Source organism: Rhinolophus sinicus, chromosome 15 (genome assembly GCF_057876585.1).
Source record: "Rhinolophus sinicus isolate RSI-liver-muscle chromosome 15, RSI-T2T, whole genome shotgun sequence".
Classification (NCBI taxonomy): Eukaryota; Metazoa; Chordata; class Mammalia; order Chiroptera; family Rhinolophidae; genus Rhinolophus; species Rhinolophus sinicus.
Genome location: NC_142515.1, coordinates 14,221,932 through 14,244,856, shown reverse-complemented (window position 1 = coordinate 14,244,856; position 22,925 = coordinate 14,221,932). Strand labels below are relative to the sequence as shown.

Genomic DNA, 22,925 nt, shown 5'->3' with positions numbered 1-22,925 from the left:
ACTTTTTCATTTGCAGTATTACCCCAATTTTTTAAAACTAATTTTTCTTTTAGGATTTAAAAAAACATGAAAATTTTCTCAAGAAATACTGCAAAGAAATTCTCGCATGGAAACCTTAGTCAGGAGAGTATGTATGTGGGTTGGGGTTGGGAAGTTCTCTTCCTAAAAGACAGGAGAGAATGAATACTTGGAGATATCTCTGTTCAGGACCAGCTACATAATTTCTGGACTAAATGCAAAATGGCTCCCCCTTGTTAAAAAATTATTAAGAATTTCAAGATGGTGGCCATGGAATGTTAAACCAAGTGTAGGGCCCTCCTAAACACGGGGTCTTGTTTGACTGTATGGGTCCCACACCCATGAAGCTGGCCTTGTCTCTTGTACATCATGTTATTTAAAAATGTTTGTTAACGTCATTTTAAATGGCTACATAGTGTCCCACTGTATGGATTTACCATAATTTATATAACTGTTTCTGTAGTTTTGGAAATCTTGGTGGCTTTTAACTCAGCAATCTTTTCTCCTAGTTTTACTTACCATTGTATTATTGGCATTGGTTTGGTCTCCAAAAATGCATGGAAACTTTGGGCTTTCTCTTTAAGATGTGGGGCCTTAGCTTTGACACACCCTGGGAGCTACCGACCACTGCTGTTGAGTCACTGCCTCTTACCCACAGGGTTCAAGTGTGGGCAAGGCCAGAGAGGCAGAAACTAGGACCAGATAAGAACTTTGGACAGGAGGCCAGCACAGTCATGAACAAAATCAACAGGTAAATCATGCCAAGTCTGGGTGGAAAGACATCAATAAGAGCAGAATGGCAGGCAAGGCAAATGTGGGTCTGTCCTCAGAGGTAGGACAAGAGATAAGCTCCCAGGAGGTTTTGCTCAGCCAAGGGCAGCTGTTGTCTTTGGCTTGGGACTACCTGGTTCTTCTCTAGTCCTTCCCTAGTCAGTATAGCCCCAAGCTGATCTGGACATTGCAGTGATATCTCTGCCCATGTTGGATGACCCTCTCTCTTGTAAACTCTATGCAAGCTGGGAGCTTGATTGCTAGGATCTGGGAAATGAGCAGGTGGGCTGGGTTATCACGTCACTGGGCCTCCAGAATCTTTTGCAGTTCTCTGTGTGATGGGCAGCCTGAGACATTTTGTTGGGAGCAAATGAACATGTCCTTCTTGGCTGACATATTTAACAGGGACAGACCAGAAGGCAGTACAGTGCAAGGTGGGGAAAAGCACAGAATAGTTATCGCTGGGGCCAGAGACACCCCTGACACTCATTTATAACCTAAATGATCTTAGGTGACACACTTAGCCTTTCTGTGCTTGTGTTTCCCCATCTGTAAAGTGGGACCAATGACTCATTTCAGGGGTCAGCACACGTTTTCTGTAAAATGCTACCTAATAAATATTTTAGACTTTGCAGGGCATAGGATTTTTGTTGCAACTACTCAACACTGCCATTGTAGAGTAAAAGCAGCCACAGATGACATGGAAATGAATGGTGGCAGCTATGTGCCAATAAAACTGTATTTACAGAAACAGGTGGCTGACCATTGTTTGCTGACCCCTGACCTACTTCTTAGGACTGCTGTGAGAATTAAGTGAGATACTGTGTGTAAAACACCTACTACAGGCCCTCCATATGAGAGTCACTGGCATGGGACGCAGGGACAGCCAGAGAGGAGCTGATGGGAGACTCAGTCACAGCTCCTCAGGCTGTAAGACCTGGCCCTTCGTTTGTTAACACGATCCTGAAAGGATCCTCGTCACCCAGGTTTTCTTCCTGGGAGCCAAAGTGCCAAAAGGAGGGATTTTGGCGTTCTCCTATCGTAGCAGACATAATGGTACAGGCCTCTTCTGCGTTAGTCACACTGTAATTATTTTTGAAGATGAACGTTTTCTAAGATGTACTTACAGAAATGTGGCTGCAGCCAGAAGAGTCTTTGAGAATTTTCTAGCTCCTCTTCTTTCTGGTAATGTATGTTCGTGAAAGAACATCCCTCCTCTTCGATGTTGTCAGTTTGGTCCTCCACGGGGAGCGCTTGCGGAGCTTCTTTCAAGCCTGACTGCCCTTGTTGAGCTGCCAAAGGGTGGGGGTAGCTCAGAACAATGGCGTCTCCAGGTCCGAAACAGAAACGGATTCCTGCAAGTTTTTTCATCATGGAATCTTCAAGAGGAGATGTTAGGGTGGAGATTCTGAATCTAGTTCAGGGTAGGACCTAGGAATCTGTCATTAAATAATAATTTCAATAAAAGGTCCCCAGGTGATTCTGCTGCTCAGCCAAGTATCTGCTTAGCTCTTGGCCAGCCTCCCAGCTGTGCTTAGCTGGCCTGTTATATTCCAAAACCCCATTCCCCCAAACCCCACGCCCCACAGCTGCCTGACGTGCCTCTTTTCTTTGTCCACTGGCTATGTTAGCCAGAAGGCAGAGGGTTTCCAAGGTGCGTGAGTACCCGCAGCGATCTCTCTGCACTCCAAGAAGGAAATGATTTCACACCGGTTGGGCCAGCTGGGAATGCTGGAATGTGTGTGCTCGGCCTGTGGACTCAGGAGAGCTTCAGGCTGGGAGGATTTCAGTGTTTCTGAGTCAACGCCGAAGGCTCATCCACTGTTGGGTGGGAAAGTCATTGATTTTTCTTGATAATAACTCAAGTGTATTTGTTCAGTGCCTTTCAGAACCAAAGCTGTGTCTGATTTTATTTTTTGTTTGTTTGTTCTGAGAAGAAAAGGCTTGACTAACTAAAGCAAAATCTCAGTGTTTTACAGTTCAGTGGCTGCTGGGATCAAGCTGGCCGCATCTCTCTATCAAATACATTGATACTTCAACAGATATTTTATGAGCACCTACTGTGTGTCACGGTGGGTTTTGGGAGAAGCACAAAACATGGCAGTTTCTGAGATGGCTGTCCTGCTCCTGCCTCTCAGTCCTAATCAAGTTCTGTATTAAGAAACGATTCCCAGACAAAAGTATTTTAGGGCAACTTGGACCAAGTGCTCAGTAAAGTGGTAAATTTGTTGTCTGGCCTTGATTCTGCACTTCCTGTGCCCAATTTTTGCCTTCTTCCCAGTAAGCAAGTCTTTTTCCCTCCCATTTATTGAGTGTCTGCCATGGGACATGATGCTAAGGGCTTTCTGATTCGTTCTTCCCACAACCACAGCAGGTAAAAAACATGGTTCCTGTGTGACAGATGAGGAAACTGAGGCTCAAGAGGGATTATTTGCCTACGCTTTGAAGCCAGGTTGTCTGATGCAAAATCTAGTGCTCCCAAGCCCTGTCCTACGTGAAGCCCCAACGTGCACCGTCGCCTCTTCTGTGACTGGGTTTCAATGTGCTCCCAGATCAGTTCCCATCTGCAACTATAGGCCTACGCCCTGGCCTGTAAAAATCAAGTTTCTTTTCACCATAATGTGTTTCATGGGAAAGTGTGACATTCGTATCCAGAAGGACCAGCTGTGTCACTAGAAAATCACTCCTTTTTTCCTCCAGGTTGTCTGTCTTTCTGGAGCTCACTGAATCCTTCTAAACCAGTAGTTCTCAAAATATGATGCCTGCACCAGCACCATCAGCGTGGCTTAGAGACTCAGAAATGCAAATTATCGGGCCCCACCTTGACCTACTGAATCAGCACTTCTTGGGATCGGCCCAGGAACTTGTTTGAGCAAGTCCTCCAAGATGCATGCTGAAGTCTGAGAACCACTGGCCTACGTTTGGTGTCGATATGCTTCAGCGCTATCCTGTGGCCTTACTGCAGACTGGGGCTGTCTGAGGCTCCCCAACAAAAACAGAAAAGGGCAGTGAGGACAGGGGCACTTCTGCGCTCCAAAATTTGGAAACATTGTATATACGATTGCTCTCTTGGAAATTCTTAAAGATACATGATACCAGCGTATTCGAGACCAGGAGGAGTCCTACAGGGCACCTACTGAGGTCCCAAGGAGCTAGCAATGGGTAACACGTTGGGGAGGGTGGGGACCAGTCATCCCAACCCTGAGGTGCATAAGGACCCTCACGTTGAACATGTGCATCAGAATGAAATATCCAAAAGCCCTATCCCAAATTCAGGCACATCAAGAAAACTTGCTTCGAAAATCATTTTTGGATCTACACCAACTATGTTGCACAACTCCAAGGGCCAGCCCTGTGGGAGTGGAGCCCCCTGCAGTTGTGCAGCACTGTGGTCTGGATCTATAGCCAAGTACTGAACTCAGGAAGGGCTTAAGGACGTAAATGTTTCCGTCTGTCAGAAATTATTCAGAATCAAGGAGTTTGGGAGAGTCCAAGGAGAAGATTTCTAAGAAATTTCACCTTTTAAAACTGCGTGGAAAATATGTCGGGATGAACTTTGCCAGTTGTAACTATTCCAATACACGAAATTACTTTGAACGTAGTCATATTTCTGCTCTCTTTAAGCCTAACTCATTTTACATGTTCAAAGCATTTCACAAGAACACTTTGTATTTAGGTAACATCTTTCATCCCCAAGTCTCAAGAATCTTTTAGAGGGAGGATTGGCAAAAAAAAAAAAAAAAAAAAAAAATTCCCCAAAGTGAAGGTCCCCTCTCTCTGGTGGGTAAGTTTCCAACAGTAGCAGGAAACTTGCTGACACTGACGTCATCCGCTAACTATTGAAACAACATCAAAGCTAATCAGTAGACGGAGGAACCAGCCTGGGCCACATGACGACGGGCTTCATATTTCCATGAATTAATTTAAGAAAAATAAAAGGCATAGATAGTTCTTGTTCTCTTTGTGGTGCCCTAAGAACTTCACATTTAATCAGGAGATGCTTGCTATTTTCAGGACCCAGTCATGGCTGAGGAGTGCCCCCAAATTATTTTGCAGTAGATGCTGGTCCCAGATTCAGCAGGGAACCAGAAATGGTAGACACACATAAAAGTTGGGCATAGGGAGAAGGTGAGAAGTGCCAGCTTTGAGTTCCCTTCTGCTTGGCAGGTGACTTCTTTTTCTTTTCTTTTCAAATAAAGTTTATTATTTTCTCCCTCGTGAGAAGAACACATTCTTCTTACAGAAAATTTGGTGAAAATGAAAATGCAAGAAGCAAAGAAACTCCCATCACCCAAAGAGAATCACTATTAGCAATTTACTGTATTTCCCTCTAGTCTTTTTTCTATGTATTTTTTAGAAACGGAATTAAGGTCATTCTGTATGGACAATCCTGATTCTAGGATGTTATAGAACAACTGGGCATGTGCTCATGTTTTTTCAAATCCTGCATAAACAAATGAAACCATACACTCTGCTGACAAGGACCGGCTCTGTCTTTCTCATCATAGGGACCCTGGGACCTAGCAAAGAGCCTGACACACAGTGACGTTATTGAACAAAATAACACTGGGCAATATTTCATTGAGTAGATAGACCAGAACTCTTGTCACCCTCCCTCTACTGTGGGCATTTTTCAGTTATAGGTAATGCTGCAATTCGGTTACGCTTTTTTTTTTCTATGTTAGAATTATTATCTATAGCAGATGCTGTCAACATCCCAGATATTTTCCCTGGGCCTTTGCAGGGAGGCCTTAAGACTGTCCCTAGATGACCTCCTGGCTGCCTATGTCACCTGCCTGAACTTGATCTTTGGCCGTGGGAACATGCTTGGCCTCTGTGTGTGTGGAATAGCCTAGACATGCCAGCATTAATGTACTGGAGCAATGGGGACGGGGACTTCAGAATCCTTCCTTACCCCTCCAGGTGACAACTGAAAGGTGTGTCCTACAGTCTGTCAGGTGGCCCTCACAGGACTGAGCCCCTGACAGTGTCCAGCTCACTACTGTACCCATTGTATTGGCTTTCTTCTCACCCCCGTTTCCTGCATTCCCCACTCCCTCACCATACTTCCTGGGATTAACTCCCAAAGAAACTGTTTGCTTTCACCAAATCCTTGTCTCAGGCTCTGCTTCTGGGAGACTCTAAGTCATTAACTTTGGATAGACTCTCAGAAGTGGAATCAAACTTTGGATAGACACTCAGAAGTGGAGTCAAACAAGATGATTTCTTTAAAGAGTCAGGATCCATATTGATGAGCAAGTCATTTCCATGTCAGGGTTTTCAGAGCTCTTCTAGCAACCTTCAATTTTACTCTAAGAATTTGGACTATGATCTGGACATTTAAGAAAAAGAGAAAAAAAAGTCCAAGAAAGCACTTACCTGCTGGGCCTGCACTGTAGGATCGTTAAGCCGTTTCATTTGAGTTTGTTCTTTTGTTGTTCACTTTTCTCTGTTGTTTGCCTTGCTTCATTTTCTTCGTGTTCCTGGACAGAGGCCAGTAGTTATAGAATCTTCTCTTTTGTCTCTACAAATGGGAAGGGAGGGACCACTGAAGGCAGCAGAGAAAAGAAGTTGGGAGAAAGAACGATTGTCTAGACGCTGCTTTGGAATATTTCAGCCTTGGTTCTCTGTAACAACCAGTGTTTGCTATTTTCAGGGGAAATGAAAAGAAACAGACTGTGCTATGGGCAGGTTTTTGTCATTATTAAACCCCTGCAATCTACGAGGCATGTGCACAGTTGTGTTCCAAAATAAAGCTGCATGTTTGGGGATTGTCATAGTGACCCAGAGAGCACGGTCTCTCCGAGGAAACAGAGGAATGAAGTTTCCTACCGACTTTACTGCTGAGCCATGGCTGCACATGGAAAGAGAACCAAGTCTGTTTTCTGAAAATGGGGACAAATCACCTTCTTTTGCCAAGACTGACAGGATATTCCAAGAAAGTATGGTCAGCCTTAACTGGATGGACATCAAAGATAGCAATTTCAGGAGTTTTAGCAATCACATTTTGTGTCTAGATCGGAAATCTTTTTCCTTCCAATTTTTGCAAATTACATGTGGTGGAGTTTTATTTTTTGTTTTTGTTTTTTTTTTGTTTATTTGTTTGTTTGTTTTTTACAGACGAAAGAGAAGGTTGCTTTCATCAATATCAGTTTAAAGGCAGTTAGGAAATTAGACATGTTCTCCCTCCAAGCAGAAAATGTCAGATGCCTCCCAATTATCCTAGGTCCATATTGCCTTTTTTTTCAAAACTCCCCAAACAAGCTCTGCTCCTTTCTGGAGAATTCTGATTTACTCATAAATCCGTTGTTGGGAGAAAGAGAATAACATGATGCCCACAAACCTGATGCCCGGTTGCCTGTGGGAGCAGCGCCAGCAGAGTTCCAAGTTTGGCTGATACGGGGGTGACCTGGCATTGTGGTGAAGGACACTGTGTGGCAGAGACCGCTTTATGTTTGCTACCAATTTCCTCTTCCTTTTGGACACACCGTAGACGACACACCTCAGCCTCCCTCACAGTTAGGTGGGACCACACGATGGGCAGAGGTACGCTGTACACCATCCCCACGCACGGCTCCTAATCTAGCCCCTCGCCACCCTCTGTCTTTCTGCTGTTCTTGCAACTGGATGTACAGGACTCCAAGGCCTCAGAGGTTGGGAAAATACAAGATGCCTGGTCCCGGAGTCACATCTTGGAGTGGACCAGAGCAGGAGAACTACTGACCAGGGACATCCCAGGAGAGAAAAAACATCTTTCCTTATGTTACGCCACTGACATTTTGGAGCTGTGTGTTATGGCCGTTAATCTATCCTGCCAATATGGGTTGCCTCCTGGCATGTGTATTAGTTCATCTGGATGGCAGAGTCCATGATGCTGCTTGTTCTGCCAAACCCCACCAAGGTTACTCACAGGAAGGTGCATTCAACCTCAAAACAGTGATAGAAGTGAGTGGAAAGCATGTGATCAGCCCCCATTCTACATACCATGGGAACGCAGAATCAGGAGTGTCCAGCTTAACCGGGATGGGAGGATGAGAGGCAATGCGACATGAAAAGAGCAGAGATGTACCGCTGACATGTGCAACCCACGGAGCACCAAACTGAGTTTTGCCCGCCTCTGCCTAGCATGGCACTTAAGGAAGCATCAGGCTGGCATTCAAGAGCAACTCAGACGCGGTTCAAATCTATATTGCAGTGAGTCCCTTAGGTACCACATCACAATGCAAAGCAAAACTTCTTAAAATTCTTTCCTCCCCATCTCTCCGTGATATAGTTCAAACATGCACAGCAGCTGCTTCCCAAGTCTCTCTCTTCCCCTACGCAGGACTCGGTCCTTAAAATCTCTCTCTAAACCTGTCCCAAGCTATCCGTCTCACCCTCCCCAACTCTTCTCTCTTTTCAGACCTACTCCTTTGTTTCTGTAAGTAGCTTCACGTTCTCCTGTGTAAATCCAGCTAGGTTTTCTGCCATTCCTGGCCTCAGCAATTCATGCCTCTTAGACTCAATTGATGAGTGAATCATAGATGCAGAAAGGTCCATAAATGAAAACAGAATTCTTAGCGATGGCCTTGGGGGAGTGACTGTGAATATTCATGAATTATTATTATTATTACTACAAACAGATTTATTGTCAGCTTCACTGCTTGTGAGTCAGGTGACCTTGAGTAAATTCTTAACATCCCACAGCCTCAATTTCCTTCCCTGTACAATGGGGTTTACAGAACTTCACAGGATTCTTGTAGGGAGTAAATGAGATGCAGTGTGTGAAAGCAGTTAGCTAATAATGGGTGGTAAGTAAGCAATGTTGCTTTTCCTGCCCTGTCGGACCTGGCAGTTTCTTTGTTCCATGTGAGGAGAATCAGAGGTGAGAATCCAGCCCAAAGGTCTAAAGAAGGGTAAACTGAGGCCCCAGCAATCCGCAGCACCCGGCCTTGATGCCAGCTGCTCTGGATCTCACTCCTGAGTTTCCTGGTTGACTCTCAAGTGACCTTGAAGGAAGAACTGCTTTTGCCTGTGCCTCCAGCTGAGTGTTCCCACCACAGGGGGAAACATGCCCACCCTTTGTCCCTCAGGGTGGGTTGTGAAGGTTAATGAATTGGTATTTGTGAAGTGCTTTGAGATCCGTGGATGAAAGGCCTTATGAAGTCAAAAGCGTTCGGATGATTATTAAATTGCCTCGCCTGAGGTCAGACAGCGCAGAACTAGGGAGCTGGAAAGGGAAGACACGCTCCCTTTCTTCCACTCCCCTGCTAGAGCAGCGGAGACCATAACCTGCTCTTGTTAAGATGGGCCTGTCCCTCTGTGGGTGGATGTCCTCAGGCCTTCACATCCTGTCTCCTTTACGCACGGCGCCCTGGTTAGGACCAGACGCAGGCTCCTCACCAGCCGGGCTCATTTGAATGCCGAACAGTTCCCTGCTCTCGGGGAGAACTCTGGTTTGCAGGGTTTTTAAAAGCCCAGGGAAGCTGTAGTGGGAGGGACAGAGAATTACACTTGACCCCAAGACCCTTCGTGAGAAAGCTGGGATAGTCCTTCCTATGCCAACTGATCCCCAAAATCCCAGAAGGGCTCTGCCCTGGCTGAATTTGGGGGTTTGATTCCACACCACCAGCCATGTCCTATACGCTGTTTTCTTTTTCTCTTTTTCCTGCTTTTCCATTCAGCCAGCCTCCTAGTTGCAATATTTGTTTTACAAACATGTCCTCCATACCTTTGTGTTTCCCTCCCCCGCCTTGGCAGTTGGATAGACACCTCATTGCAATTCAGACACCTGTCACTTTTGGATGTCAGCGTGGCTGTTGCCACACTGATTAGTTAAGATGAAGAAAAAAAATACAGTGCCATATAAATAAAAAATTACAGACTGTCATGTTGTGTAAGAAGGGCCCACCTTCCAATGCCAGATCTCAGCAAAGCAGCATTCCTTCTCTTCCGGGATATTCCAGCGAAGGGGAATGCTTATAATGTCTTGTTTTTAGTGATTAAGTGGTTAATGATTTAATGAACTAAAAAAAAAAAATCTCATTTGTTGCTTCCCTTGGACTTGGAAAAAACCTCAAAGAGCTGCTTTTCTGTGTACCTCAGTCCAATATTGCTACCTGCTGGGATCCGAACACAGTCTCTAAATAAATTGCTAGTGGCCTTAGGCGGGTGGAAGAGTCTCCCTTTGATCCTGCTCGAGCGGATGAAGTCAAATGTTCAATCAATCAATCACATTCATAACTTGCAGCTACAATCGGGCTGACAACAGCTTATTATTTATTTTTAAAATCATATATTTCATTATTGCAAAACACACAGGCTCTCACGAGGGGGAAGAGACTAAATTATTGATAAGCCATATAGATGACGGAGTTTGTTGTTTCTGACATGCTTGTCACTAAGTATTGTCAGGAAGAATTTACTAAGATGTAGAGTCAGGAAAGTTGGCCAGGATTGCATGTCGTGCCAAAGCAGAGATGGGAGAGGGAACTCTAATGGTCTCTCTCTTGCTTATTGAATTCTTGTAGGTAAAAGGCAGCTGAAGGCAGAGCAGGTTTCTATTGTAAAGCAAGACTTGAAAAGTCCCCAAGTTGATTGCTACAGCAGGAGATTTGGTTCTCAAAATAGCCATGCGTCTGGGAAATGAATTTTTGCTGGTGTCTGTGCGTTCCTGGGAATAACAATCGTAACTCTCCAGAATTCCCACATGGACCAGGGCCAGGCATATTTATTCAGTATTGTGTGTCAGGGGGTGGGGGTGGGAGACAACACGTAAACGCAGCCTGAAGAAGGCATGAAGGAGGCTCGTTTTGGGCTCCAATAGTGGGAGAAGAGGGGGCGCGCTCCCCACTGCCTCCCCTGTCCTGCTCTCTGAGCTGCCGAGGCGTCCTCCCTATGGACATGCAATTGAACTTCATTAATGGGTTTAGGAGAAGGAAGAGCAGTCAGAAAATGCTGAGCACTCCTTTCTGTGCGTCTTTCATTTCTGTTTTCTGGGTCACCAGCTGGGGAGGCAGTGGCAGGCTATAAGCCCTGGTAATGCGTAAAGGCACCACCGAGCCCCCTCGTCCGAAGTGCGGGCTTGGGCTGGAAGATCTCTCAGGATTGTTATCTGTCACTTCCACCACAAGGAGAATGTGGCTCCTGGAGTCACTGGAAGAAAAAGCCCCCGGCCTGAGGGAAGGGAAGACTTCATTAGGGGAACATACAGATCAAATCCTATTAGGACAAATCCCATCTGATTGGATCACAAACCGCTGTGAGACTAAAACCTTCGCATACCCACCTACCCATGTGATACCCCCTTGTACAATGTAAGTAAAATGCAGGCTCCTTTTGGAGGTCCAGTTGAGATTTGACTTGTACTGTGGAATGACTTGCTAATTCCAAGAAGATCTCCCAGTGATTGGGGTGGGGCGAGACAGCGTGACGTGTGTACCCTAGAATCAAAGGTTTCTCAAGGCAGAAGTCAACTTCCAGATAGATCCATTCATCCAACCTGTTCCCTTCCCATTTCATAGGTGAGAAAACTGAGTGTCAGAGAAATTGGCATCAGTCAGTCAGTTAGTGGCAGATGGGGAACAAGACCCAAGGCCTCTCCCCCCTCCCCTAAGACAACTTGGGAAGCTATTAACAGAACTTGAGTCAGAAAAGAGGTGTCTTGATCCTCAGTCAAGGGCTCGAGCATCTACATGGTACCACCTTCTAGCATAACATCCCAGCCTGTGTTGATTCGGGTTTAAGACCATACATTCCATTTAGAACTCAAACAACCAGAAAGCGCACTTAATTACATGTGTTTTTACAATACTGACCCCCTGACAATGCACAGACAAGGTTGACAGGACTAGAACTTAGAAGTAACTTCTGGATCCATTGGAAGATATTGGATTAATCTAGGTGTGAGAGCCTTCTCTTCCAGCTTTGGGCCTGCCAGTGACTTTTGGGGGTCACTGTTGGCTGGCATGGCCCCTTCTTGGGCACAGGCTCTGTCCATGATGTGAGGAGTGGTCCACATATTCTTCAAGCCAACTTCTAGCTCCAAAATTGTATATAAAATCCTAGTCAGTGGAATTTTATTTTTAATTTATTTTTTGAACATTTTGCAGCCAAAGTTGGGACATATGGAAACTGAATTGACAAAAGCAATCAATGCACCAGAGTAATAACCATTCCTTATCATCTTCATAATACAGTAGAAATATACTGCATTACAGTAACGAGGAAACCTGGCTTTGTTGGACTTGGGTGAGTCTTGGAATGCCTCTACACCTCATTTTTCTCACCTGTAAAATGGGAATATTTACTCCTACCCACCCAGCTGGGGCACATTGCTGTAAGTATCTAAATCCATTACATAAGTGTGAGGAAGGAAAAAGGAAACATAAAGCGCACCACAGATGTAGAGCAGTAATAGTATTTGGTGATGGGAATTTACTGTAGATGAGAGAACTTGCTGCAAATATACGATTACATTTTTAATTACTTTCAGATGCTGACCTATGTGAATATGCCTATTTTGCTTCTTCGGGAGGGGTAGGAGAAAGGGATAGGGTGGGATTCATTAACTTCCTGGCTTTTTTGCAGCAGTTTCAAGGAAAACATTTAGGAGGGGAAAAAGCAGCTGTTTTTCTGTATATTGCAGTGGGAGAAAGAGGCAGAACAGCCTGCCTCCCATCTTTCCTTCATCCTTTTCTGTTTTCTGGGTTGCGACGTACATTTGTCTACTCACAGCACACTGGCAACTCCCCTTTGACAATGTCTATAAACATTCCAGTCATTGCCTGTGTGTGGCTTTTTTTTCTATTGAAAGCTGTTTGTGGCACACTTTGCTGAGAGTGGCCACCCTACGGAGGGCTACCGGCACAGTGTTGGGTTGTAGGATGCCAGACAGATGGCTTTTTTCCCTGGCAAGATAAGACTATATTAAGTACGATTTTATGAATAGTCTCTCTCCCAACCCTGCTCCCTGTGGGAGCCTCCGTGATTGGTCAGTTGTATGATTACAATGGGTACTAATTATACCTGGAAGCTAAGAAATAGCAGGCATAACTTATAAAGCCCTTGGTGATAAAGGTTTGGGTAAACACAATGAGATGAAAATAACTTCATCCTTCCTAAAGGACAAAGGAAATACTTTTTGAAAAAATGCGCGACTTAGGAAAACTGTTAAACAGAATAGAAATAAAACAGAAATGCTTCCATCTTTTCACCAGTTAGGGGAACACAGGTAATTGTAGATTAACCCTGTGTGGACTACAGTGGAGTCAGTAGAGGACGGTCATTAACTTGTCCTGGATGGATGCTGGGAACTGTCGGAATTCATGGAGACTCCCAATGAAGAACTGGAATTCTTAAGTGTGGAAGCTAAATGGGGTTCTCTTTCTAGACCGCAAATATGTATGTTTAAGCCAAGAAACAGCTGGTCAACCTACACCCTGATACAAAAGGGCTTCCTTTTTAAATTCTAAATGATTTATCAGCAGCTGTGCCCAAGACTACAAATTCACCTTCAGCCTGTGGCTCTTCCTGCAGGATTTGCCAACTGGGACTGCTCAACAAAGTCAGGATGGCTGTATAATAATACGCAGAAGATGTAGCTTGGGCACAGAGAGGAAACACAAACCTCAGAAGGAACCTCCTGGAAAGAGGGTAATGAGGAGCAGGAGGAAGACACCACAGGTGAGGGAGAATTGCTTGTTTCTGGAGAACAGTGGATTCTGGTCTCTGGCACATAGCACTGGACTTTTCATGTATTTCCTCCCAAAAGACTGGCTGGCTTCCCGTGACTTCAGAGTAACCAGGGAACCAGGTGGGGCTGTGGGAGCCGAGAGGCTGCACTGCTCTTTCCCTTTAGAGCTTTGGCCACATTGACTGTGACACACCCAGCCCAAGGGGTTTCAGTCCAGGAGGCAAATTGTTTTGAGGCAGCTCAGCTCATTTGGTTTGACTGCAGAATCAGTGAGTGTGAGCCTAGTTGAATGTTCTTAGACTTTTCCACCAGGCCCTGCATGGTCTGGCCCCTGCTACTTCTCAGTCCTCACTCCTACCATTCTACCATTTGTTCTCTCTGATCCAGCCACATGACCTTTCTGCTATTCTTCAAATAGGCCGAGTTCTTGTCCCAAGACCTTCTGACTCACTCTTTCCTCTGTCTGGAACACTCTTCCCCCAGATATCTACGTAGCTCCCACTGTCTGTCACATTTCTGCTCAAAGACACCTTCTCTGCTCTCCCTTCATGTGGTTATTGTCACAAATTACGTCTTTATACATTGTGCACTCACGAACATAGATTTATAATTATTGTTTTATGCAGTTGTCTGTCTTTTAAATCACAAAGGAAAAGAGAGGAGTTACAATCCAAAAATAGATTAATACTGTATTTTATACTTACCTGTGTAAATATAAACTTTAACGATGATCTTTATTTCTTTTGGTGACTTTGAATTACTGTCTGAAAGACATTTCAGCCTGAAAGACCCCCTTCAGCATTTCTTGTAAGGAAGATCTACTAGCAACTAATTCTCTCCATTTTTGTTTATCTGAGAAAGTCTTACTTTCTCCTTTATATTTAAAGGATAGCTTTGGCAGATATAGAATTCTTGATTGGTAGTTTTTTATTTCAGCATTTTGAATATATTATCCTACTGTTTTCTAGCCTCCATGGTTTTTGAAAAGAAATCAGCTGTTAATTTTATTGAGGCTCTCTCCTACACGATGAATCACTCCTCTTGCTGCTTTCAAGATTCCCTTTTTGTCTTTGATTATACAGTTTGATTAAACTTTATCTCTATGTGGATCTCTTTGAATATACTATTTGGAGTTTGTTGAGCTTCTTGGATATGTAAATTAATGTTTTCATGAAAATTGGAAATTTTTAGCCATTATTTCTTTTTTTTTTTTTTTTTTTTTTTTTGGCTCATGCCAATTTTTTTTTTTTTTTTTAATTAAATTTATTGGGGTGACAATTGTTAGTAAAATTACATAGATTTAAGGTGTACAATTCTGTATTACATCATCTATAAATCCCATTGTGTGTTCACCACCCGACTTGAAGAGACATTTCTCCAAAGAGGACATACAAATGGCAAATAGACATATGAAAAAATGCTCAACATCACTAATCATCAGAGAAATGCAAATCAAAACCACAATGAGATATCACCTCACCCCAGTCAGAATGGCGATCATCAACAAGACAAATAGTAACAAGTGTTGGAGAGGCTGTGGAGAAAAAGGAACCGCCATTATTTCTTCAAATATTCCTTCTACCTCCCTTTCTCTCCCTTCTTTCCTGGAACTCCCACTATGCGTATGTTGGCATTCACGATGGGGTCCGACAGGTCTCTTAGGCTGTTCATTTTCCTTCATTCTGTTTTCTTTCTGCATCCCAGACTGGATAATCTCAATTAATCCAATTTCAATTTTGCCAATTCTTTCCTCTGTCTGCTCAAATATGCTATTGAGCCCATCTAATGAATATTTCATTCTGTTATTGTAATTTTTCAACTCCAGAATTCCTATTTAGTTCCCTTTTTATAATTTTTATCTTTTTATTGATATTTGGTGATACATTATTTTCATGGTTTCCTTTAGCTTTTTGAGCATATTTTAAATAGTTGATATAGTTATTGGTCTAGTAAGTCCAACGTCTAGGCTTTGTCAGGAACAGTTTCTATTGATTGCTTTCCTTCTTGTGCATGGGCCATACGGTTTTGTTTATTTGCATGCTTCATAATTTTTTTTGTTCATACTGGACATTTTGAAAATTATAGAGTGGTCATTCTGGAAATTAAATATTCCTCCTCCCCAAGGTTTGTAGATACTGTGTTGTAGTAGTTGTTTGTTTAATGACTTTTCTGAACTAATTTTGTAAAGCCTGTATTCTGCGTCGTTTGTGACCACTGAAGTCTCTGTTCCATTAGGCTAGTGATCAGCTAGAGGTTGGACCGAGATTTCTTTAAATGTCTGGAACAACAACAACAACAACAATAAATCCCAGTCTTTGTAGATGGGCTGTGGTGTGTACTGGGACATGCCTTCAACACTCAGCCAAGTAGTTCCCAACTCTGCCTTTGCCTTTACTTTCTGCTTGTGCAACACCTGAAGGTCAGCTAGAGGTGAGAGCTTAGGCAGCATGAAGCCTGCCCTGGAAATGTATGTGGCCTTCAAGATTTTCAAGAAAATGTCACAGCTTTTTAAAGCCCTTATTTCCCAAAGCATCTTGTTCCCCAGCTTTTCCTCCCAAACTTGTCAGTAAATCTATTTTTTGCCCCAATTGTTATCTATGTCCAGGAAGCAGGGACTAGTTTATTTGCCCCTGAATGTCTTTGTCAAATGCCCCCTGGATAGCCATCTCAGCACTGGGAGAGTTTTGAATTAGGCAAGATAAAGGCAATTTCTTTGAACTGTTCCTCCCTCCCTTTCTTCCTTCTTCTTTTCTTTCCTTCCTTCCTTCCTTCCTTCCTTCCTTCCTTCTTCAAATATAAGATGCGCCAGCCCTGCCTCAATGCTAAAAATAAAGCACTAAAAACAAACCAGACTTAGTTTCTGTCCTCTTGGAATTTAGAACCTGGTGGTTAAGTCAGAAATTTAAAAGACAATCACAAATGATTAAGTACCACTGAATCTAGGTAACCTAATGATTAATTAGGCTTGTGACCTAATCTCAGGGGTCATGAATTGCACCCCCAAAAAAGGACATTTAATATAGAATGCAGGGGGGGGGGGAAATAGGGTGATCCAGGAGAAGAAGTAAGGGAAGTATTTAGGAGGAAGGACTGGGCGGTCTGCAGAGGCCCTGAGGCAGGAAGAAACCTGAGAGTGGAGAATGAGAAGCAGGCCAACTACTGGGCAAGGAAAGCGAGAAGAGGCAGTGGTACTAGATAAGATTGGAAAAAGGGTGGAGCAGGGGCTGTGTCATGCAGGGTCTTGTGGTACAAATTTGGGTCTTATCCTAAAAGCAATAGAAGCTGTCATAATCATAAAGCCAATGGGGAACAAAGTGTCCACACTGACACTTCAAGACTCAAATGTGTCCCCAGAATGTAACATTTCCTCTAGAACAAATGTCAAGCTGGTCCTGCACCCTCACCACATAAATTACTTGACATTCTTAATATCTCAGTTGCTTCCAGTTCAGAACAATCTAAGATGAGCTCTTTGGGGTATATTTTGGTCTTTTCAGAATGCGATCTCAATTCATTCTGGATTTTTCTCACACCTCCTTCAGCTCTCCTTCCTGAGGCAGCCTTGTACTCATTGTTGTTGTTTGTTTGTGTGTGTGTGTGTGTGTGTGTGTGTGTGGGGGGGTCATCTGTTCCATCCTGGCATTGTGAGAGAAGCATTTCCTGTGGTCTTCTCCTTATGCCACCCCTGGGTCCTCACCAAGCTCTTCCGAGACGGGCTCCATCCCATTGTCCCTGGTGGCTGCTACATGCTGATTTGAGGCTGCCCCCATCCCCACTTCCTCCTGCATGACTCACAGTGGCTCCCCACCAAAGTCCTCACCTTGGTAGTGTCTTTCCCCTCCCTTCTTTTGGTTGGGTGACCACGTTGCAGACATATCTCTTCAGAATTAAAGATGGCCTGTACACGCTAATCGAGTAGTTGGGATGGGTTACTTTAATGCACCCATTCTCTCACCCATGGCAGAGTCACCACTGGGTCCCAGTTTGCCCAAGACATTCCTAGTTTTAAAACTAACAGTTCCATGCCTGGGAAACCCTTCAGTCTTAGGCAAGTAGAGTCAATTCGTCACCCTACACCCATTCCTCCTCACGGCCAGTGGCTAGAAGTCAGGGGACCAAAGTCAGGAGTACAGAAACGAACCTACATTGATCCAGGTAAGGAAGCAAAGTGGCCCGACCCCTAGAGAGCCACAGGGCTTCAATGTAGGTTTCATTCCACCTTGGTGAGAATACAAAACAACCTCCTAGCTTATATATTTGTCAAGGAAGAGGTTAAGCCCGACAGAAATGGATTTGATAAATAAATAGAACACACACTTTAAAGTGTAGAGATTAAGTAGCTAAGCCTTATGCCGAAGTCAGAAGAGAAACAAAAATCTTAGCTCATGTATCTCAGTTTATGCAAACCTCATCTAATTCTTATTTATTTGGTTAACACTTTGGAGCTGGAGAAACAAGTCAAATGTTATAGTTTGGGCATCAAAAACATATGTAAAGCAGCTCTGACTTGCCCACGCATTTGATGGAAGGGGCTCGGAAAAATGCCTTTGTGTTGCTGAGATTTCAGTTCTTGACTTGCCAGATCAAGGACAGATGTGAATGTATTTTTTCAACTTTATAACCAACCCGGAGCACTGCAACTTTAAAGCAGCTGGGGGAGAAAGCTATGCATAGCACAACGTTCTTTCTAGAAACGGAGTTATTTTAACGGGCAAACTGGGAGGCGTCAGGGGTGATACTTTGATTCACTAAGAGAAATACAATTTGGGGGTGCAAGGGAGATCCTGGAGTTTCTCCCAGGGGAAGGGTCCCTTTTTCTCCCTCAGGGAAAAGATCCCTCTTCAAAATAATGCCCACCTGTCTTCTGTCTGAGGCCCAAACCAGGCAGGTGTGTCATCAGTGGTGGTGGTGGGGTAGGTAGGGACTGGGTAAGGAATTACCAGGTGTCAAATCCTATGCTAAGTGCTTTACATGTGTCATCCCATTTGATTTTCAGAATAATATTTTGAGGAAGGTATTGCAAGTTCTCGGGTCCTTATCCAAGAATGCTTGGAGCCTGTTGTGTTTCAAAATTAAGCCTCCCTCCCTCCAGATTTTAGTAAAGGAATAATATGGGCATAGACCCTATAATACATAACACCCTCCAGACCTGTGGTGGCAGCCTTCGGTCAAGCTCTTTAGTATTTTCACATTTGGTGGAACAAATAAAAATAATAAACTGCTTCACATTCACCTCAAATCAGGTCAGACCTCACCACTAAATGAGTTTTAGTGCCAAACAGTTGGGAGAAAAGGAAAAGTTTTCTATTTCCAGAGCGTTTTGGATTAGAGTATGACGGGAAGGAAATTTGGACATGTGTTGTCGTACCCATGTAACAGATAAGGAAACTGAGGTGACACGTGTTTGTTCTGTGCAGCTCAGTCTTTTCTAATCTTAAACGATGGTTTAAGATTCACTCCATCTCGTTTGGGTCAATACTTGGTCTTAGAATCTGAGTTCTGCCCCTCAGCCAGACTCCTCCCTGGGCCCAAGGGCTGGCTGCTGTGGCAGAGTCTCCAGGGCCCCGCTGGGTTCCTCAGTGCATGGGCACTTGGCTCCCACCCTCCCTTTATCGAAACCTGGTTCCCTCTCCTTGTCTCCTCAAGGAGAAAGATCAGTGGACAAACAAGAAACAAAAATAGGAGCATTTTTCCAAAAAATGAGATACCCATGGACTCCCCTGCCTGAGACACCCCCCTCCCATGGCTTGGGAGCTGTTCCTTGTGACTCTAGAACACCCCGGGTGTCTTGAACAATAAACGTTTCTGGAGCAGCAGGAAAGGGCCTCTGTTCATCCGCACACAGGGACCTTGGCTCAATATGTCGTCGCCACTCACCCACAGGTGGTCCTGGCAGAAAGAAATCGAAGGCACCAGCAGAGGTGGGCAGGCATTTTCCTGGCTTTGAGGTACACACAGGAAATGAAGGTTTCAAGGCGAGGCGTACGCAAACTCTCAGCAAAGAGAAGGTGGTGAGACTGAGCTGCATCCTCCCACCTGTGTGAGGGAGTGTGGGTGTCGCTCTGAACCCCTTTTCAAAAGCAGAAGCATCCCTGATGGTCGCTGCCCTCTTCCTCTTCCCTAATTTCTGGCCAAGGGGTAGCAAGGGGTCCAGAGCAGAACGGAGAAAGCCATGAGGATTTCTGTGTGCAGTGGACGGGGGGTGGCCCTCCCTGTTCCTGCCACACTATTCCGCCAGTTGGTGGGTGACCAATGGCTCCTGGATAAATCACAATTACAGGGGATGGGCTTGCAGGCCCTGGCTTGTTGCTCTGCGGGGCTCAGTGTGTTGGAGAGCCACCAAATTTGACTTCTGCCTCTTCAGGCAGATCATGAACGTCCTTCAAGAAGGTGGAAAAGGCCTCACTCTTCAAGGAGTGAGTGGTCCAGAGCTGGGGATGCAATAGAGGACTCAATAACACCTCGGCAGGAGGAAAGTTTTGCCGAAGTGCAGACGTTCTGCAGTGTACTTGGCCTCCCCGCAGCCCCAGCCAATATTCTAACTTTCAAAGAGCCAGGTAGGGGTCTGACACGCTGACCAGAAAAACAGAGAAAAAGAAATCTTCTCCAAGAACTTTTAAAGCACTTTCCTTCTCTTCCTTTCTGAAGGGGCTTGGCCTATGTTCTTGACCGGAGAGAAACTGCTCCTGAGAGCTGATGATGTGGGGAGAGACTAGGGGTGACGAGAGGCGAGAAGATGGGTGCCTGCGCTCGGGCACTTTGGAAGATGCCCCAGAGGGCAGAGAGAATTCTGATGGGGACCCTGTAAACACGAGATGATACAGAAAATGCAGCCTCACCTGGCTCTCACCGACTGGGCGAAGGCTCCATGCCGGGCACTGAACTGAGGGTGGTATATGGGGACCGTAGTCATATGTCACCCATTCTAAAACAGACACCCATTGCATATTTTAATATCACCACAATGTGGGTGTGTCTGACTGATCATGGAATCCTAACAAAGAGTCATAGTTTAATTGGCAGCATTTTTTGAAAAACTTTTTTCAGTTGTACATAAAATAATGGTGATTCCCATAACCGGTGTCCCCTTTGATATGCACAAATCAGGTATTAGCTTATCTCACAGATGAGGGGATTGAGGCCCCAATTGGTTAGGAGACCTGCCCGAGGCTGCACAGCCACTATTTGGACTTGAAATAAGGTCTGTCTGGCTCTCAGCCACTGGCTTCCAGTGGGGCAGAAGCTGGAAGTCCCATCCTGCAGGGAGCAAGATGTCAGCATCCCAGGCAGCCTGAGGAGAAAAAGGGGACATTGCGAAGAGTCCCAACCTGCTCGGACGGGGTCGAGTAGGAGGACAGGAAAACACAGGCCTGGCCTCCAGGTCTGTGGGCCACCTCCCCCAAGGCCGTTTTCTGCACCCAGGTTTTATCACTGTGCATCCCTCATGCATCAGCTGATTTTCAAAATCTGCCTCTGCGTTAGATGTCTTTAAACTCAAAGTAACCAAATTGTTGAAAATAATGACGTGGTCTTTGTCCTTTGGATGAGGACTAATTCTTCCAGAGAGGCAGTGGGCAAACAGAGAGAGGAAGTATGAAGTTAGGTGCATCAGGATTTGAATCCTGGCTTTTGCTGCTTTTTAGCAAGTTGTTAAGTTCCTTAGACTCTCCGAACCTTGGTGTCTTCATCTGTAAAATGGGAATAATGACACCTACTTAGAAATATTGTTGTGAACCTTTCATGTACAGAAAATGCCTGAAAGGTGGTGGGAGCTGAGTTAATTAAAGCTACTGTTTTGTGATTGATTATTGTTGTGATGCTGATGATGGACAGACAAACAGGACCCTGTCCCCTGGGCTCCCCTGTTGCTGGGCTGATATCCTGCTTCCTGGCCATGGGTGCAGCCCTGACACAGTGACTGATGTGATCCCTCCTTCCACCCCGTCCTGCCCACTCTTGAGCTGCCATGGAGAACCAGCAGCTAGCTCTGTGGTGAGGCGGCTGAGAGGGAGGCCGTCATGACTTTCTCCCTAGCACCCCCAGGGGATTGGCTCCCATGTCAAACTCTCTTCTTTGTTCATTTCACGCCCTCTCAGCTCCCAGTTCCCCTGGGCTAAGAGACAGCACGGGAGTAGACAACAGGTTTGGGTCCCTCTGCCCCAACAGTTTCTGGCTGTGGTTTCTTCACTGGGTTTCCCCATGCTGAGGGAGGGAGAGCACCCAACTTCCTTCAGTGGGCTCCCTGGGCCAGTTAACTTATGGCCCTTGCCCAGGGACTCCCGACACCCTGACATGCCCAGTCTCTGTCCCCGAGACGCTCAGACATGCTGGGGTCCACAACCCAGGCCCTAACCTGGGACCCCAGTTCACAGACAGTTACTTCTGCTACCCGTCATCACAAGCCTAGGAGGAAGGGATTATGATGCCTGCTTCCCAGATGAGGAAGTAGAGGCCTAGAGAAGTTAAGTGTCAAGTCCAAGCTCATGCAGCCAAGATGTGGGCCTGACCTAGATTGGCGCTCAGGGCTGACGACAATGACCCGGTAATTTCCTGCCCCTGCCTTGTACCCAGCGGCTCAGATCGACTGCCAGCACAGCTACTGTTTGCCATAGAACCCAGACAAGGCCTAAAGCAGGAGAAAAAGGGGAAGGGACGTTCTGGAAAAAGAGCTCAGGGAGAAAAAGCAGGGCTGAAAATCCAGCTGCTGGGGGACTTCGGCCGGTTTTCCAGAGGTGAGAGCTGAGCCCTCAGCCTTCCTTCAGCCCAGTCGTGGACGGGGGGCTGGGAGCACCTGTAGGGGTTCCCTCCCAGCATTGCCTCTTTGGCCTTGTTCCAGAAGAGGATCCATGCTGCCCTTGCTGGGAACTCCCACAAAACTGCTCAGGACGAATATGACCACAAGAACTTTCTAGAAAAGATGGCTCCCACTGCTCCCTTTTAGCCAGAGCTGATAGCTCTATTCATATGGATGGTTATAAACCTGACCAAAAGAGATGGCAGAATTTCAGGAATCTCCTTCTGAAGATAGCCATCAAATCCCAGCCATCGAAATCCCTGCCAAGCAGTAAAAAAATTCGCTTTGACTCCAGTGACTTCTGCCACTGCCATTCTCCTGCTCCCTTTTTCTAGGATGTCCTCTCCCCAGTCTTCTCTACCTGGTGAACTCCTAGACCTTCTCCAAGACCCAACTCAAATGTCACCTCCTTTGAGATGCTATCCTGGACACTCTCAGGGACATGGTGCCTTTTCTGAGGTTGCAGACACCTTTTAAAATCCTGTACTAGGTTGTCAGTTTACTTATCTGTCATCCTCAGCAGACAGCACAGTGCTCAGAATACAGTAGGTGCTCAATAAACGCAGGTAGAACAAACACATTCATGAATAAAAGCGCATATAGTTTAGTTTATGCTGGAAAATACAAGGAAGGCATGGGTTAGGTCTTTGCATCAGCCTGTTATGATAT

At 45.2% G+C, this 22,925-nt stretch overlaps 1 long non-coding RNA gene across 2 annotated transcripts in view; it reads right to left on the bottom strand.

Moving 5' to 3' along the window:
* Positions 1-6,178: 6,178 nt before the first annotated feature.
* LOC109444078 (uncharacterized) overlaps positions 6,179-22,925 on the bottom strand; it is a 43,561-nt gene continuing 26,814 nt past the window's right edge. Inside the window, exon 3 of one of the 2 annotated variants that reach the window (XR_016018880.1) lies at positions 6,179-6,313. This is a non-coding gene — a long non-coding RNA (uncharacterized LOC109444078). Of the gene's footprint in view, positions 6,314-10,822; positions 10,945-22,925 lie in introns of those variants that run through there. The other variant, XR_016018879.1, reaches the window with a different exon arrangement.